Source organism: Neopelma chrysocephalum, unplaced genomic scaffold, assembly GCF_003984885.1.
Source record: "Neopelma chrysocephalum unplaced genomic scaffold, ASM398488v2 Primary Assembly neopelma1_188, whole genome shotgun sequence".
In the NCBI taxonomy this organism is placed as follows: domain Eukaryota; kingdom Metazoa; phylum Chordata; class Aves; order Passeriformes; family Pipridae; genus Neopelma; species Neopelma chrysocephalum.
In genome coordinates this window covers 2616157-2634083 of record NW_020897850.1, presented here as the reverse complement: position 1 = coordinate 2634083, position 17927 = coordinate 2616157, and the positions used below count along the sequence as shown (strand labels likewise).

Here is a 17927-nt window from a genome sequence, read left to right as displayed (position 1 = left end):
ACAGTCCTGACCAAAGCCAGCCTGTACAAAGACAGTGCTACTCCTTCTGACTGGAGTCACTCCAATAATAGCAGGGATGTTCTTTGTAGGATCAAGTGAAGTGACATACAGAGAGAAGTCTTCCTGGCTCTGAGACAGCAGAACACTCAAAGACAGAGCATCTTGATTTACTGCTAGATTAGTCTGTGAACTGACAGTGCTGACACAGCCAAAAAAATTAAAAATCATCTTTCACAGGAGCAACCAGCATGTGGCAGAGAATCACCTCTAAAAAATGAAGCACAGGCCAGACTAAGTCCATGCAATCTGCTCTAGAGCTGTCAGATTTTTTCTTTCTGCTTCATGATTTACAACATCACAAACTGTGCAGCAGACACAGTAACAGCAGAGTCTGATGTTAAATGATTTTTCCGACTCCCCTTATCTCCCCTAGTACTGAAAAGGCCATATCTGTCAGTCATGCAGTACTTTTCCCTCCCCCAGAATCTCCAGAAACCAGTCTGAACATACCCTCTGAAGCGGGGGAACAGCGTGGAGGCCATCAGTGCCCAGCTCCTTTAACAATTCTCCAGTGAAACACTTCTGCTACAGCCTCCACGGTGCAGAGGAAGGGATGGGGACTTTTGGATTTGAAGAACTTCCTCCTCTATTTGCTGTTTCATCATTAAGTTTTTGCGTGCAGCCACCTAAACTGGGGCCAAGGCAGTGCATTCATCCAGAGTCTTGGGCAGGTGAACGAACGACCGCAGACACCAGGAGACCCCTGCAGTTTTGTGGTTCTGTACGGAAAAAAACTCACTGTTTTATGTCGTCTCCAAATAATACTGAATCTGGGACGGAGTTTGCAAGCTGCCCTGCCTTGCCCGTGAGCACACTTTAGAAGGAAGGTGCAGGAAGATGTACCGCACAGCTCGGGCTGTTGAGTTCTCCTCGACGCCCCCTCAGGGAAGATGGCGCTGGCCCCTGAGGGGAAGGTGGCAGAGGTGTCTGGGGGCCTGAGGCGCTGCAGGGGCTGGAAGGGCCATGTCGGCAGGGCTGTAACGCCTCCAGAGGTTCCTGCGTTACCCTTGCAAAGCGTGGGAAAGCAGCACGTGAAGCTGATGGAACGACAAGAGGAGCAGCACCGAGGTGATGCCACATGGGTGGGTATGTCCTTCAAACAGCGACCAGCCCTGCCAGAGCTCCGGGAAATCTGTTCCTGTCCACCAACACTCTGCAGGCCTCTCACATGCACAAGGCCACAATACAATACATATTGAACTGAACACACTCAAAGACCTTTAACCAAACTCTTGAGAGATGCTAATCGAAGTCACTCAGTGCAGAAACATGCTAAAAAGCAGGGGAAAATGGACATAAACCATTGTTAACGGGCTACCGCAAGACCTCACCTTCGCACTGTGAGGAAGGTGCACCCTATTTGGTGGTCATCACACACAGAGCTTTATCAAAGGTTACAGCCAAATATGAGTGGAAAAAACATAACTAGCTGGAACTTCCTAACCACCAGGGACAATGATTTCAAAACAGCACGCAAGAAGTCACCCACAAATAAGAACTCTTGGTTAGAAATTCTGGTAATCCAAAAGACTGTACTGAAGGGTAAAGGAGCAGATGCTGGTGTTTCTCAGTGCTCTTTCTCAACAGAGGTCAGCTATCTCCTTTGTACTTGTGCTGAGGAAGGCCCTTTGGGAAGTTTTCACAACCACAAGGCAAGGCAGGTAATGCACTTGCTGTAATCACAAACACAACCTTTGGTTTTGATATCTATTATTTTAAGGCAGGCAGAGTTTTTGTGACTAGAATATGCACCCTACTTCATGACTTCAATCTGAGTCTACAACTTCATTCACAATAAAACCTATGAATTTATGCTACAGAAGATTTCAGTACATCTTCTGCCATTACACAACATAGTTCCTTTGATTTTTATTTTAAAATTAGCTCCTGCTTTTCCAGGAGTTAGTCTGGTATGCTTTGCAGCACCACAGTTGGGAAGATGTTATCACAGATGTTGCCATTTTTTACTGATTAAGTATCACAGGAGTTTATACAATACATATTCTGAGACAGTAGTCACAGATCTCTATCATTTATCTAGAAAAATCTTTTTATTCTATTCACTTAGGTCTCTATCAGGATACAGTGGTTTTGGTAATTGCTGAATTCTTTTCTATGTGGTTCCCTGGTCTGCCAAGGTACAGCTCATGGTAACTTTTCCACAGGTGAGACAAAAATGTCAAAATATGAAGTCCATGGCACCAGACTGAACAAAGAACATCAAGGAGGCCTCTCTCACATTCCTTCTCCTCCAACAATGAAGCAGCAGCTTTTGCCCTTTGCTAACTCCCTCAACTAGCCCAGGACTCACCACCACTGGCCCCGGGTGAGCACATGGCTCTGGGTTTCAGCTGACAGACAGAACAAAAGGCTTGGAGTTCACTTGAGACGGAAAAAAATAGGGAGCTAATTTTGATAAGAGAATGAGTTTAAGGGTTTCAGGAGCAGGGAAAGAATGTAAGCAAAGAGACAGGAATGAGACAAGGAAACGATTATGAATGTGCTGAAAAAGAAAATATAAAGTTCCTCAGGAAGGGGAAGGTTATACAAGAGTGAAAGGGGAGGGGGAGGAAGCAAGGGAACACACCGGCAAAACCCACTGGCAAAGACCTCTGAAAAAGCACAGCAAAGGAAAAATGGGTTAAGTTTACAGCTTTCCTACTTAGATGAACATTCTATTCCCTCTATTATTAATTTTTTTAACTTTTCTCACTGGCTGCAAGAAAATGAATGTTCAAGTTCTTTTAGCCTGCCAGTATGACAGAGTAGGCAGGGGAGAATCCCTCAATAAGCAACAGGATCGACATCACAGCTACTGTCGTAGTAACTTACAACCAGATCTCATCAACTGCCTGAAAAACTCCACCAGATGCATTTACCAGGCCTTTCTTCAGACTTGTTAAAGGGAAAACAAATGAAAACTAGCACCTGTCCTAGAAAGGCAGACCCTACAAACAGCAGCAGCAGCCCAGTAACGTGTGTGGGGCTGAGTAAATCATCAGAGACTGAGAAAAAGCAGATCATCTTCAATTTACCAGTTCACTGGTCTCTAGGTGTCAACACTCCTGATGTGTTCATTAAGCCAACAACCAGTCCTGCAATCTCTTAGCTACATCCCTTCAAATTTATTGTGCTGAAATGTGCAATTAATTGTGTGTTGGTGTTACATTATTTGTTCTGCAGTCACAAAAGCTAATCCATTTCTGTCTGCTAGTTACCTAGCCTGGGAATCTTTGTATATGTTGATCATCTAATGCTAAGCAAGTGAGTTATTGACATTTAGAGGCATCACAAAAGACTCTTGTAACTCAAAACTCTGTTCCTGTAGCTACTTTAAAACAGCTGACCTTAATGCAAGCAATTGCATGAGTCCAAAAGAAAACATAGTAGGAGAGGGATAGCTGGAAATTTCAACCATCTTTTAACCTTCTCACAATTCCTGCCATTACCATAACTCTTCAGGAAATACACCATCAAAATCAGGCAATTGCTAACAGATGTGTGGTGTATTTTCAGCCTTTGTCAGTACTCTGGTTACTGAGCCAGAATCCCAAATAGTCCAAACCCCCTGAGCTAGGGGGGGCACAGCACTCCCTGATTTACTCAGCTCAAGTAATAAAAAGCCACATACTATCAACTTCATTATCCATGGGATCCCCTATGCATCAAGGCAGCACCCATCCTGCCTTTGGAAGCGGTGCCTGGTGTTCCCTCGGGATAAGAACACCACCATCCCCCTGCTGATGGAGTCAGTGCCAGATCCCCTCAGCACTGCCAGGAGCCCTCCCAGCCAGCACAGACCCACAGCCCAGCATGGACGGGACTCCAAACTCAGCCATGGCTGCCAGGACAGTTTGGAATGCAACCAAGGCTGATCACACGGCCCTGAGCCGGCTGTCCAACCACCCAGAATTCCCTCCCCACGGAAACCGCGCACTCCTGAGGGTGGAAGGGCCAAACCTGCGCCTGATCTCACAGGCACACACATGGAGATTTCAAGGACAAGGAAAACCTGCATTTTGCACTGCTGTTATTCTTTCAGCTGGGGAAAATGCCTAAGTCTAAACCAGGAAAAATAGGAGAATACAGAGGAAAAGAGAAAACATTGGTTTGGGATTATATAACATAAGTAAAAGCAATTTCACTGAGATTAACATCCTCTTAAAGCGTCCAAGTGGAAGCATAACCCAGAGCCAGAACCTAAACATGACCATTACAGGAACATTAAAAATATTTTGTCTTTTTCATTTACTTCAATAATGAAGAATAAAAAAAAAGTATATGAGGGTCTGAAAAACAACCTCTGCATATATTCTAGGATGATAATCAAATGTGTTTGGTTTGTTGTTCAGAAACAATTTTAGAAAGGGATACTGATGGAAAAAATCAACTAGGAGAAAAACATGACTAAAAAAGTTCTGAGAAAAATGTAGTTTGTGAAAAAGATGCTTTATGTCTTCTTTACAAGGCAAATGAACCACAAGAAAGACAGAATTTTTATATTACATTAAAATTTATATTACACTGCATGAGAAATAGTTCTGTTAAATGAGGCATTAAGAAAAGGAAAAAAAAGAGATAAAACTTCATTGCCACTTGGTAAAGAATTCCTAGCCAGTGCACCCATCTGCCACGGGAGGGAAAATAATCCCACACAAATAAAACAAGGAAAATATGCTTGCAAAGCTATCCTAAATGTGGGGGTCTGGGACTATGAACATTTGAAGTTTTATGAACGTTTAACCTAAACATAGTTTCTTGCTATGCTTTACCAAGTAAGGCTAAATATTTAATGAGCATTTGTCACACAAAATCATATATTAAGTCTACCTGAACATCAGAGCAAACGATACAAGGTTTAAGGTATTTTAATCTCTAAATCCAATTCTTAATATTGATCTTATACAAGAAGAGCTTAACAGTTTACACTAAAATGATACTACATCTGAATGAAACCCTGGGTAAACATTTGTACTATTATAAGTCATAAAAAATACATGCCCTGTATTAACTTTGTACAAACTACTGAAATATTTGCAGGATGAGTTCTTTTCGGTGTAAACCACTGAAATGCAGCAGATTAATTCCTCCCTTTTGGATGCTATACCGTACAGCACAGGAGTTGTGGAATACATTTTCACCCTCCTAAAACTCGCTAAGAATCTCTCATTGCCACTTGCAGTCATTCTCCAGCACAGATAATTAGGAAGTGCTAGCTTACATCTCACCTCTTGTTAATTAAAGAAAATAAATGTTATTTCCTAGGCAGGTCAACATGAAAGAAATGAAGACCCCAAAGTTCTTAGCTATTACAGTTTAACCTGCCAAGCAAACTCTGTAATGGCAGAAAAACCCTTCTGATATCCATTTGATACTCCTTAACAAACTAAGACATCTCTGTGTCATGAATAAAGCATGGGAATGCTAATGGAACCAGGATCCACATGGCTCCAGGGTATCAGCACAACTCCACTCTGAGCTGCTACTGCTCCACAAGCTGGATACATTTGAATGGAAATCTTTGAGGGAGCTGGTGGCTGAATCCTTGCAGCCATGAGACACCTCTGCAAACTAATCCCCACAACTGGCTTTTCATGAGGAGTCCTGGGAAAGGAAGAGGATCTGAACTACCTGTGTGTGGGAATTAACTGTTACTGCCCTGTATTTCCCTGTAGGAAATACAGGGCAGTTTCTTCTAGAAGAAGAAAAACTTCAATTAAAAATAAATAATTAAATAATGTGATTTTGGCATGCATTAGGCTGTTCTTCATCCGAACTGCAGGTAAAACATGTCACCATCTCCTCACACCGTATTTGCAGCATGAAAAAGACATAATAAATCACTTAAGATGTGATATAGGGAAAAGTGAAAGGGCAATACAGACAAAGAGTCAATATTATCGTAGTACTGCAAGATAGTGTCTAACTGAAAAGGTAATTTACCTGGCCTATTTAATCATTGGGTTTGAGCACTGGTGCCAGTTTATGATGCTCAAACCATCTGTACATTAAAAAGCATGTTCAACACCCCAAAGTGGATCTGTAGAGCACACTGAAGAGCAGTGTACACAACACAGCACAGTGCTAGACTCCAACTTAACAACAAACACACCAACCCCAGGCCTCTCTGCAATCTCTACAGAGCCAAACTGGGAGCCTGCAGCAGGATTCACATTCCTTGTGTTCATCCATGGCAGAAAAAGACAAACCAAAGAAGTGTACCCTGGCTTCGGCATTTTCTTCCAGGACACTGGGAAGAGCTCCATAGAAATGAAAACTGGGTCCATTTGCAAGGGCCACAGGAAGTTTTGCTCTAAAAAGGAGGTCTCATGGTGGTGTGTATGCAGGGGCCTTGCCTCCTTGCTTCTAGAAATGTGGATAAATTGTTCAGACTTCAGTTCCCTATAGAGAAATACAACCTCTGTAATTGCTATCAAGGTCAACGAGAACAGGGTAAGTGCTTAAGTGCTGGATATATAATTTACAGCAGCCTGGAGCAATTCTAACATGAATTTTCAACTTTCTCAACATCTTTGTTTAATGTTTATTCAAATGCTGCAGTTGTGAAAAAATAGTTATCAGTTGAGTCTCTGACAACAATTTCTGCCTTCAAATACATCTACTGCTTTTTTTCCAACCATCTACGGCAAGATTTAGGAGAACTGGACTTTAGTTTTTCAAGTCAAATGGCATCACCTTCCCTTGCAAAATACCAACAGCCCCAATACGCTCCAGGCTGAAAAAGACAAAAAAGCAAAACCCATAAATAGTAACTATTTCCTCGTAATTTGGGGATATGTTTTTTGTGCAATTAGTTAACTGTTGTTAACATTTACTGAATTAAGCTGAAACATCTCGATTCCAATACACAATCTGCAAAGCTCAGTCTCTAGGCTACATCTGTTACCAAAACGCAGCTAAGATAAAGCAGATTTGTTTAGGTTAGGCAGGAATGTGTTCCCAAAGCATTCCAGTGACAAGGTTGCATTGGTAGTGAAATGACAGGTATCTGTGATGATGAATTTTGACCCAAATGTAGGCTTTATTTACCATTCCTATTTAACACCCTCTTAAACCCACTTGGCACCGTTCTGAGATCAAAGTGACCTGGGATGCTAACACAGCAAAAACCATGCACAGTTCATTAACCAACCCAGAAAACACCACTCTTTATAACAGGAAAAATGCAACAAGACCAAATTCACCTTTTTTTCTTTTCCTTCACACCTCTAGCAAGAAAGCACACAGCAGTGGGACTGTGCTGAGCTTATCAGAAATGCAGGGAAAGAAATATACTGAATGTGCTGGGTTACAGCTCACAGCTTCCACATGGGGAAAGAAAACCAGCCCGTTGTTCTGAGGGTATTTGTTCTGCCCTAAGGAAGAGAACACATGCTCTGCACACCAAGGATGACAGCAGCCTCCTCAGCAGAAGTAGCCTTGTCAAGCTTACAAAGCAATCTCTGTGTCAACTCATGTACCTGTCAGTTATTTTACGTCAGGAGCTGCTATTGCAGTTCATGACAGTAAAAAAGAATAAAAAGATCAATGGAGAGTTTAGAGAAGAGCAATTCCATTGACGGAACTAATCAAAAATAAATCAAACCAAAAATCACGCCAGCTTAAAACACAAGGCAGAGAAACATTTTTCTCTGGAAAATTTATATTGATTTTAAATGAGCCTTAAAGTAGCCAGTATACCAGTTACTTCTGACAGTGATGAAAAGAAATACCACCCTTGCACATGAGAAGTTTTTGACCCTTCTAGAGGGATTATCCTGAGTGTGGGATGGAGGCCACAAACAGATTCAGAGTAATTTAAAGACTAAAAATTGAAACATATAGAAGATACCTTGGAAAATGCCCTCAGGGATGCTGCCAGGTGAGATTCTGACTGTGCCTCTGAAAGGACAACACACCCAATAACCTTTGAGAAACAAGAAATTTTGCTGTGCCAGACTTTGATTAAGGACAAACTTTGAAATCAGGAATCTTTGTTGTATATGCAAGAAGGCTGCAGCAAATTATATTCATGCATCCGAAGTACCAGAAGTGTTCTTTCACACATGGAAAAACACTGTCTGTTGAGGACAAAAGAAAAGTACGGATCCAAAATCTGGGTGCCAGACATGCTGTAAAACTGCACAAAAATATGGAGAAGGGGGGGAAAAAACCCTCCAAACCCAACCCAAAACAAAAAACCCAACCCACACAGTGACCAGCTGCAACAAGCCAGCAAATACCTCAAGGAGGAGCAACAGCTGGAAGTAGTCAACTCCAGGACCTACTGTAGACAGAAGCAGAGACCCTAAAAATGTAACAGGCCTAGTATGGAAATGACAAGAAAATATGCTTTACAAAAATCAGCACATGCAATGGGATTGTTTTCAGTATGAAGAAAACCAAACCAATAAGTGATTTTTAATTTTTTTTTTCACAAGTATTTGAGATGTTCCAACCATCTCTTCCCCCTCCTCCCCCAGATCCCAACATTGTGATGCTGTAAGTTAAGGAAATAAAAGTTTCTTCAATATTCTTTGCTACGAGTCTTTGTACTCTAATTTTGTGAAAAGTGTTTGTGTGATCTTATCTAAACAAATCAGAATTATGTAATTAATCAACGCAGTATCTACAGAAAAAATATTTCTTCCATCATAAAATAATCACTTATCCCACACCTGTAAAGATGTGCTTTGGCTCTGCTTGGTCTCTGTCTGGTTAGGAAGAGCTGGTAACTCCCTGTAGCATGTTTGGACACATTAATCACTCTGGGATCAAAATATGATGCAGCAGTAAAATACAGCATCAATAGGCTTTTCAACTACTATTTACATAGTATGATTCATTAAGTGCTGTTTCAGTGCCATTCTTCCAGACACCAAGGGTCTGAGTTTTGTTAACTGTTGGTCTTGATTATGCTCTTATACCGTTTGTGATGATCGTTCACCTCAGGTACACCATATTCTCTAATCTTTGGATTTTATGCCAAATTTCAATTAGGAAGTAAAGCGATTTAACACATGAGTAAAGACTTCTTAGTGATCTCAAAACACTTCAGACAAAAACTTTTGCACAAAATGCAGGCCAACCCAAATACTAATGAAATTACTGCTTCAGTTCATTGGCGTTTTCATCATCAGAACAGTGATTTTACACACATAGTCAGAAAACTAATACAAATGATCATGAACATCAAAGCAAATGCTCAGTTTTCACTTAGGTAAATGTTGGGTGGTTCTTCATGTCATGGTCCCCAAGTTTTAATGGGCAATACCTGTGGCAAAGGCCACAGGGAATCCCCCCTGCCTGAGCCTTCTCCATGGGGGAATACACATAATAACACATCCTGTATAATCTGTGTGTATGGGGATACTTGTCTGCTTATAACGAGCAATATAAAAGGGATTAAGTAGGATTTGTGATAAGGATTTGTGCATGATTTGTTCTAGTTTAGCACTTTGGAGACGCTATGACATCATAGTTAATGCCAAACCTCTTGATGCAGTTAACCTGATTTATAAGAGTATCACATTCCCCCCGGGGGTACAAGAGAAACACAACACTGAACCTCACCGCTCACACCCTTCCCAAAGGCACCAGCCAGGATTTCACTGGAGATCTGGAGCTGTAATAACGCAAAATCCAGGCCATTAAAAACCTTCACACAGAACGTATCCACTTACTGTTTCAACAAAATGCCCCTGACAGGAGAGCTGCAGCTCCCCTGAACAACTCCACTGCTTGTGTCTCTCTGTCCCCACCTAGGCAGTAAGAGATATTAGAACTGAATGTAAGGGAGATCACCCCTTAGTAACAGACTGCATTAATTACCTTTCTAATGATGTTAATAATTCTGCAAAACAAGGAGCACTTGAGAGTGCAAGAGGGACTCAAACGTTCATTGTGCCAATGCAGCCAGCTCGTACATGCTGCTGCCAGAGCAGGAACCTCCACTCAAAGTCCCTCAGAGCCACTGGGGCAATTGCCTGCAGCTCCCAGGTCACTGTATCCTGTATGTTCAACTATTCCTGCACAGCAGCTCCTACCATTGCCTGCAGCCTCTGTGTAAATTAACAAAACTGCCTTCCCTCAATTTGTGCCTCAGCAGAACAGCTGCCATGGCAAACCTGCTGTCCAAGCACAGTAAAAATTCAAGTGAACCCCTGCACTACTGTTCCAGCAGGTATGCAGCAGCAGCAGCACTGTGTCAGCCAACCTTTAAATAAAATCTGAAATGCAAGAGATTATAGAAAAAACAACAAGCCACCAAACATTTCAATTTGTTCAGGGCTGCCCCTGAGTCCTGCACCATTTTCTCCTTTCCCTTTTGTTCATTGATACTGATATTTGCTCCTTTTTTTAAACCCCTCCAGACTCAATATCCCACAACAGCACTGCAGTGACACCTGTCTCTGCAAAGCAGGATTTAATCCCCTCCATGGCCACGAGCAGGACCATGCAAACCCTCCTGGGGGAGGATGTACGGCCTCCAGGAACACAGGTGGGCCCTCAGCAGACCACCTTTGGATGTGCCAGGCACACCTCCTTCCTCAAGGAATATCCACAGTCCTCCAAAGAAGGCTCATTCCAACTCAACTGCATCATCCCTGAGGAGGCTACAATGACCTCTGTTCCTAGTATCATTTCTATTCTTTGGATTAAAACAAGGAATTTGGCAGAGAGATGAGAGAAATTAACAGCAGAGTTAGAAAATAATGCTTTTGTTGTCACTATTGATTCCTAGTTTTTCTAATGTTATTATTTCTAATAATTATGCAATCAGACAGATGATGTGTGGCAGTATATAAAACAAAAAACAATTTTAGTTAATGTTAAGAGCATCCTATATTTTCAAGAAAGCAGAATTTGCCTTTTTTTTTTTACTTCATCTAATATCACTCAGGAATACTCTTGAAATCTCAGAGGATGCAAATTTAAGAAATTCCAGTAAAACTTGTCCTCTGAACATCACGGCTTATGGAACCCGGCTGTAAGCACGTGAACTGGAATGGAACCTGGCACAATCCTGTTCCAGCCAGGAGCATTTATCCCTGGAAGATACACGTGGAGATGCAGTTCAGCACTGTGCAGGCTGCAGGTGTATAAAAGACACGAAAGACAGACATGGCACACTGAGTAATTCTCATGTCCTCAGGAAATCCAGTTAAAGCAAAAGTCTGGGATACTGTTAGCTTCAAAGTTTTTCTCTGCAATTGCAAAAGTAAGTCTGAAGTCTAACACAGCAGCACCACGATCTGCAGTCTGAAAGTCTGAGCTTTAAAGTAAGACAGAGAACTACTGCAAAATTTCTGTGGTGCGTGGAAGATGGAACATGTGAAAACTCAGGGTTTATGCATTTATGAAAGCAGTCAGCAATCCTTGGCCAAAATGGATCTAAATATTAAAGACAAGCTGTAGACAACGGAACAGCTAAAACGAACATTACAGGTGAAAACATTGTTATGCCAACCCTAATGTGGGAAAATATGCATTTCATGCAAATCAAATATTGACCTGCATGAACGAAATTTAGAATTACTCATTTTCTAAAAAAAGTATTCTGAGTTACTGGTGCCATTTTCTTTGTTTCCCATTGTGCTCCTTGGTTGACTCTCAATCCCAGATAGGGTTTGATCCAGTAAATGTTTCCAGATGTAAAGCTCGTATTTAATACTCCACCTAGAAGTAAATCTCATTCCCACTAGTTACTGTTTGTATAACCCTTTGGAGTTCAGCCTTAAAGAAAAAAAAAGAAAAGGAAAAAGTAAAAAAAAAAAGTCCACATCCATTAGAAAGTTAACAACTTCCTTATTCCCTGTCAAAGAGAAAGGAACACAGGCCTGGGCCAGCAATGAAGGCCCACAGACCACCCATTTCAGTAAGATCCAACTCCCACTGACTTTCATGGCACGTGGGCCCTCCCCATGCCACTGGCAGAGGAGAAGAACACCCCAGTGCTGCCCTGCAGAGTTCCCCAGGGACACCAATACCCAAGGGAAAGGAGAAGAACACCCCAGTGCTGCCCTGCAGAGTTCCCCAGGGACACCAATACCCAAGGGAAAGGAGAAGAACACCCCAGTGCTGCCCTGCAGCCCTGGCAGTGCCAGCAAGCAGGGCAGCCTTTGGCTGTGCCCAGGGGCAGGACAGACCTCGAGCTGTGCCCCCTGGCACCTTCTGGGCAGAGACTCAGGGCTTGTGTTTGTCCCATCCCTTCTAAACCCTCCCTGAAACTCGGGCCACAAACTCAGCCCCAGAACAGAGTCAGCAGTGCTAAAAGCTGCTTTCAGAGAGCTGCTATAATCAGGGCCACCATGCTGACAGGTCTCCTGTGTCCCACTCTGGGCACAGATAACAAAGCAAGTGAACCCTTGAAACACTGGCAAGAAGCATAATGGTATCTGTAAGGCTTAGCTGTCTGCAAAACCAGTAATAACTTCTACTATTATCCAGGAATCCAGTGCCTCTCAGATCATTTACCTTTCCCAGACAAGCACAAGTAAATATACACACACTGAAACCCTCCTACAAAAGGATGTTCAGGGATCTCAGGAGAATCTGCTTTGTGTTCTTTCTTTAGTTCCTTGCAACAGCATAACTAACCTTTTTTGAGCTACATCATTTTGCCTCTTTTGAAGAAAAGAAATCGAGCCTTTTCTCCTAAAATAATTTTCATTTTAAAGTTGCTTTTCTGATGTAAAGTTAAGAAACAAGGGGGAAAAAAAGTAATAGAACATTTCAGGGAGTTTATTAAGTAAAATACAACAGCACCTCTTGGGTGCTGGAAGCATTCATGCTGCAGCCTGATGCCTTTACAGCGGCCCCATCATGTGTTAATGATTACATATATTCATTCACTACCAAAAATAGTTTCCTCTAGAATTATGCACAAAGAACATTTGTCTACAGTGAATTTCAAGCTTGGCTGGTCTGCTTGGGTTACAGTTACTCCTAATTTCACAGTGGCAAAAATCCAGAAGTCTACTCTGTGCTAGCAGTTTATCTTACATTGGGATGTTTTCTTCAGTCATTCACAAGTTGGGCAACTGCAGCACCTAAAAATGGAGATCTCTACTGATGGAACAGTTAGCACCATACCAAAATCCTAATTAGCTCATCTGGAAAGGGCATCTCTCTCTCCCTCCTTCCCCCCTTCCTGCTTCTCCTCTCATTTTGGTCTCCTCAGGAAGCCACAGTAGGATCATCTTGATCACTGTCACATGCCTCAAGGAATCAGCAAATGCTATCAAGACTGAAACATTTGCAAGCTCAGTAAGCAATGGCTACAGAACCAGCAGAAGAGGAACCACAACCAAAAAGCCTGTGTATTTTTCACATGACCATTGTCTCAGCACAGAAGCACCGGGGCAGGAGGGAGGGAGGGAGCTGCTGAACCGTGTTCCAGGGGTAGGAGGGATGGAGGGATGTTGCTGCACCGTGTTCCAGGTGCAGACAGCTCGTCCTCACGGTGTGAAACGTTTTACACACATTTTAAAAGTCAGCCACATAGAAGCCTCTCGAAGACTTCTCCCGTGTTGCTTTTAAACCCTCTACTCCCCCCTTCCCCCTTCCTTTTTTTTTTTTTTTGGATGCAGAGAAAAATTGCTCCATTCCTGCTTGGAATCCAAAGGAGAACAGGAAGTAACGTCTGAGCTCCATAGAGATTCATTTTTATTTGCTTACAGGACGTGGCGGATTGAAAAACTGGCTTCATTTTTCAGTATCCTTAAAGGACCTGACTTTTTTTTTTCCCTTTTTGGCAGGGAGCATGGTTGGAACTTCAAGTTCAGCCAAAATAGACAATAAAACAGTAAGAAGGCATAATGCCAAAAATGCAAAGGCATCAGCGTCCAGAGCATAATTCCACCCTTTTTTCTCTCTCCCCCCCCAATGATTTACAGAGGAAGATGTAAAAAAACCAGAAAATGTTCTTTGTCCTAGAATGAACTCCTCGTATTTTAAAACAGCCTACAAACATCTCAGACCCACTGGAGGCAAGCTAAAGAATGATATTGCTCATTTAAGCTGACAGATTTTTTTTTTTAATCCATATGTTTTATTGTTACGTTCTTTTGAATTTCATACTTTGTTCTCTTTCTTGTGAGAAAACATTTGTATGAAGTAACAACATGTGGAATCTCTCACACAACACAATATGAAGTTTGGTTCAAAAGTAGCCTTCCTTTTCTTCCTCCTAGCTCATGATACGCAGTTTTAAACATTATCCTCACTGGAAGCATGCCTGCGTTACCCTCTAAGCCAAAAAAGTCCCAATTGATTTAAAAATCTCATTTTGCTGTAGCAAAACTGATTTTATTTTTTCTCCAGGAGGGTCTAACCTGCAAATAATGCTACGAAAATGAAGTGCAATGGCCAACAAAACACGTAAAGCTTCTTTGTGAGGATATGTGCAAGTGTTTCCTCACATTTGCAACAGGAAGCCAGGCAGGATGGGTCTGGGGGAAGGTCTGGAAGCTGTATAGCAAAATCGGAGGGAAAGACAAAAATAGATTTTAAAGAGGATATTGTCTTCCTTACTGCATTAATCCTTGTTTGGAATTAGAAGCTAACTATTCCGTGTTTCCTTTCCATCACAAGAAATTAAACCTATGTAATTCGCACAAATATCCAGAAGCCACACAATGTCTTCTATTTATTAACAGGAGTCAAAGAACTACCTCTGCACAAGCTTGTGTCCAACTCAGAAACCAAAAAAGGGCAAAGCAGAGGCCTGTGTGGATGCTCAGTGCACAACTGCTCGCATGAGAGGTGAACCTTGTGGTGTTGGGTCAGAACTCACACCAAGTTACCAGGGCAAAGATCACACTGGACTTCAGGCTATTGTGGACTTCTAAAGGAAAAAAAAAATCACAATGGAAACCAGTAATATAGGTAAAAACAGGCATCCACTAGGATGCCTAGGTTTCCAGAGGCAAAATGAGATCTTTGATTGTGGATGGCCTGGACACAAAGCTCAGCTTCACCAGGAGGATTCAGATATCTCGTGCAAATTCAATTTCCAGTGCCTGCTGTATCCATTCTACAAAGAAAGTCCTGCCTGCTGGCTGGACTCAACTTCCCTTAGTGCAGGGAGCTGTAGTGGTACTAGGGAGATGCCAGGAGCAGAATTCCCACCCGCAGGCAGGGTGCTGGGACACCCTGGGGCTCAGCACTGCGCTGACCAACCCCTGCAGGCTGAGGTAAATCTCAGCTGGTTTGCACCCATCTGTCTCCAACCACAAGGCCAATCTCCTGCATGTAAGAGCAGCCCAAATTTCCCAGTGCTTTTTGTGTTAAAGGATCAGTTCATACTCCGAGTTCACTCCAAACCCAGTTCCACGTTACCCCCCAGGTAATCCCTCCCTCTGCAGTTCCAACCTGGAGTACCAGCAATGAGCACAACAGGAACTGCGCATCCTCGGGGTGCACAAACCAGCACAGCACACGCACTGGGGCAGTAACACTGCTCTGGAGTGGAAGAACATTGCTGCAGCAGGCCCCAGTAAGAAACACCTGTACCCTTGGGTCTGTACCTGCAGAGGGCAATACACCAGAGAACCCAGGGACAGGCACTCACAGTCAGAGCCATTTGTGGAATGGGTTTGGTGCTGATGGCCAGGGGTGGGGAGCAGTGTCTGGCTTTGTTTTCCTTTGTTCCGCTGCCCTCTGATGTAGGGACTGACTCCAGCTGGCAGGAGACCCCATGGAATCCATACACTGCTCCTGCAGTGACATCAGTGACAGGAGCAGCAGAGCAGGAAGAGCTGGCTCCAGAGCTGATCCATCTCACTGGAACAGGACTCCCTCAGCCCCAGCAGGAACCCTCCACGTGCCCATCTCTGCTGGTCCCACCTTCTCTGCTAATGACCCAGGAGGAAGGAAAGCCCAGCCCCACGTGCTCTTTGTCAGCCTGGGGAACACACTGTCCAAAGGACAGGAATGGTTAAGTGGCCTAGTGGGCCTTCAACCAAGAGAGAGCAGAGACCAGAGCAATGGGAACCAGGCCAATTGTCTAGACAGCAGGCAAAAAACCACGCCAGCTAAATTTAATCAGCTGCCTCCTTTACTTTGTAAAGTGAATGGGCAGATTACAGACAGGGTGACACATAATTTGCAATTGAAATTGCTTGTTTAATCATAATTTAAAGAGATGAACTTCATCCCAGGTCCATATCCATCACTCTTATGTATGCACATCAAACCAAGAGCCATCTCCACAATAAACAGCAGTGGCTGTGCACTCTCCCCAGTTGATATATTCTTTTGCTGATTCCCCCCACTTGCCCTTTTTCCAGGCTATCATAACTTTTCTGCTCTTCACAGAGGGTCTTTTAAGATTCAGACTGGCAGCTTCTTTCTTGAGAAAGGGGCAAAGTTGGCAAAGGACAAATCACGTGATTTATAACATCTACTGACTACAATCCACTGCCCAGACTGTGGTACAGAACAGCTGGCAGGATAGTCAACAATAGTTCTTATTAGAGAGTTGCTATTTAAACCCAGCAGCTCTAGCCCAGTTTTGATCCAAACCCTTAGAGGAAACATGATAAAACTCTAAACCATTAGAGGAGGTGGGGGGCCGGGCATGGGGAGAAATGTGCCTTTGGTGGTACAGATACCTACAAGTCCTAGCACCCGACTCAACCCTTCTCTAAAAGTTAAGGTGGAATTCATGATCACAGACCTCGTGCAACACATCACCAGTGAGAACAAGAATAGGAAAAAGGGACATCAGTAACAGCTGAACCATCAACCCCAAAGTGGCATTAATGTAACTTTTTTAAGTTACACCTCCCACCACCGTTTCCTTGTCTTAAATCACTAAAATTTGAGAAAACCAATATAAGTTGGTAAAATCACCCCCAACTCTTTTTCATCTGTAACACAACCACTGAAAATCCCAGTGGAAACTTTAATGGATGTCTGAATATTAACCTTTTCTGTTGTTTAAAATTTCAGCTCTTCACATACTTTGATGCTGCTGCTTATGGCAGCAAATATAACTCTTCAGCAACTGTATACAGAATTGGCACAGTTTTGCTTAAAACCATTTTACAAAGTATTCAAAGGAAATACCTAATGCTGCAACCATTAACCTTGTAAGAGTAATAGCTCCCTTTGTTTTGGGTTTGAGGGTTTTTTTTAAGTGAAGTGGAACTGCTTTTCACTATTTTCTCAGGTTGAAGTAAAATAGAGTATTATGATCCCTTTTTAGAAACAGGGAATGGTTTCAACAATGAACATCCAGTGCAAGGATTCCATATAAAAACTTAAAAGTTGCACAGTTCTTTTAATCTAAGACAAAATCACTAATATTCATAATCAATACACTCGTTTAAAGAGTACTCCCAGAGATGTGCTGGGCAGTGCTTCCTGAGACACTGCAGTGAGTTACAGCAAGCTTATTCATTCAAACAGCAAGAGCTAAAATACAGAACATACACTGCAAGCATATCCAAAGTTCACAATCACAAGCGTTTATGTCAAAAATCCTGCCTCCTACACTCACACTCAGAGAACATACATGCACCATGAAATCCCCACTGCAACTGAAATAATCTCTATTTCAGATGGTATCACAAGTGACAGACCAAGTTATTTGTAAGCTTTTGATCAGATGTCTGTAAAAAACAAATGAACTCAAGAAAATTGCATCTGATTCACAGATAATTGTGATCAAAGACATTATATTTACATGACCTGCTATGATCACAGCAGGTTCCCATAATCACCTCACAGTATAAAATACTGAAAAATAAACACTTTCCTGCTCACCAAAAGAAAGCATGGATATAGTTTATTAAAACAACATATTACCTCTTAAAAATGCCTCCTAACTACAATATGCCAATAACAACAAATAACAACAC

At 42.4% G+C, this 17927-nt stretch overlaps 1 long non-coding RNA gene across 2 annotated transcripts in view; it reads right to left on the bottom strand.

Moving 5' to 3' along the window:
- The window catches only part of LOC113976896, a 137436-nt gene extending 136478 nt beyond the window's left edge, over nucleotides 1–958 (bottom strand). For both annotated transcript variants that reach the window (XR_003537200.1, XR_003537203.1), the window contains exon 1: nucleotides 511–958. This is a non-coding gene — a long non-coding RNA (uncharacterized LOC113976896). The remainder of the gene's footprint in view (nucleotides 1–510) is intronic.
- Nucleotides 959–17927: the final 16969 nt, after the last annotated feature.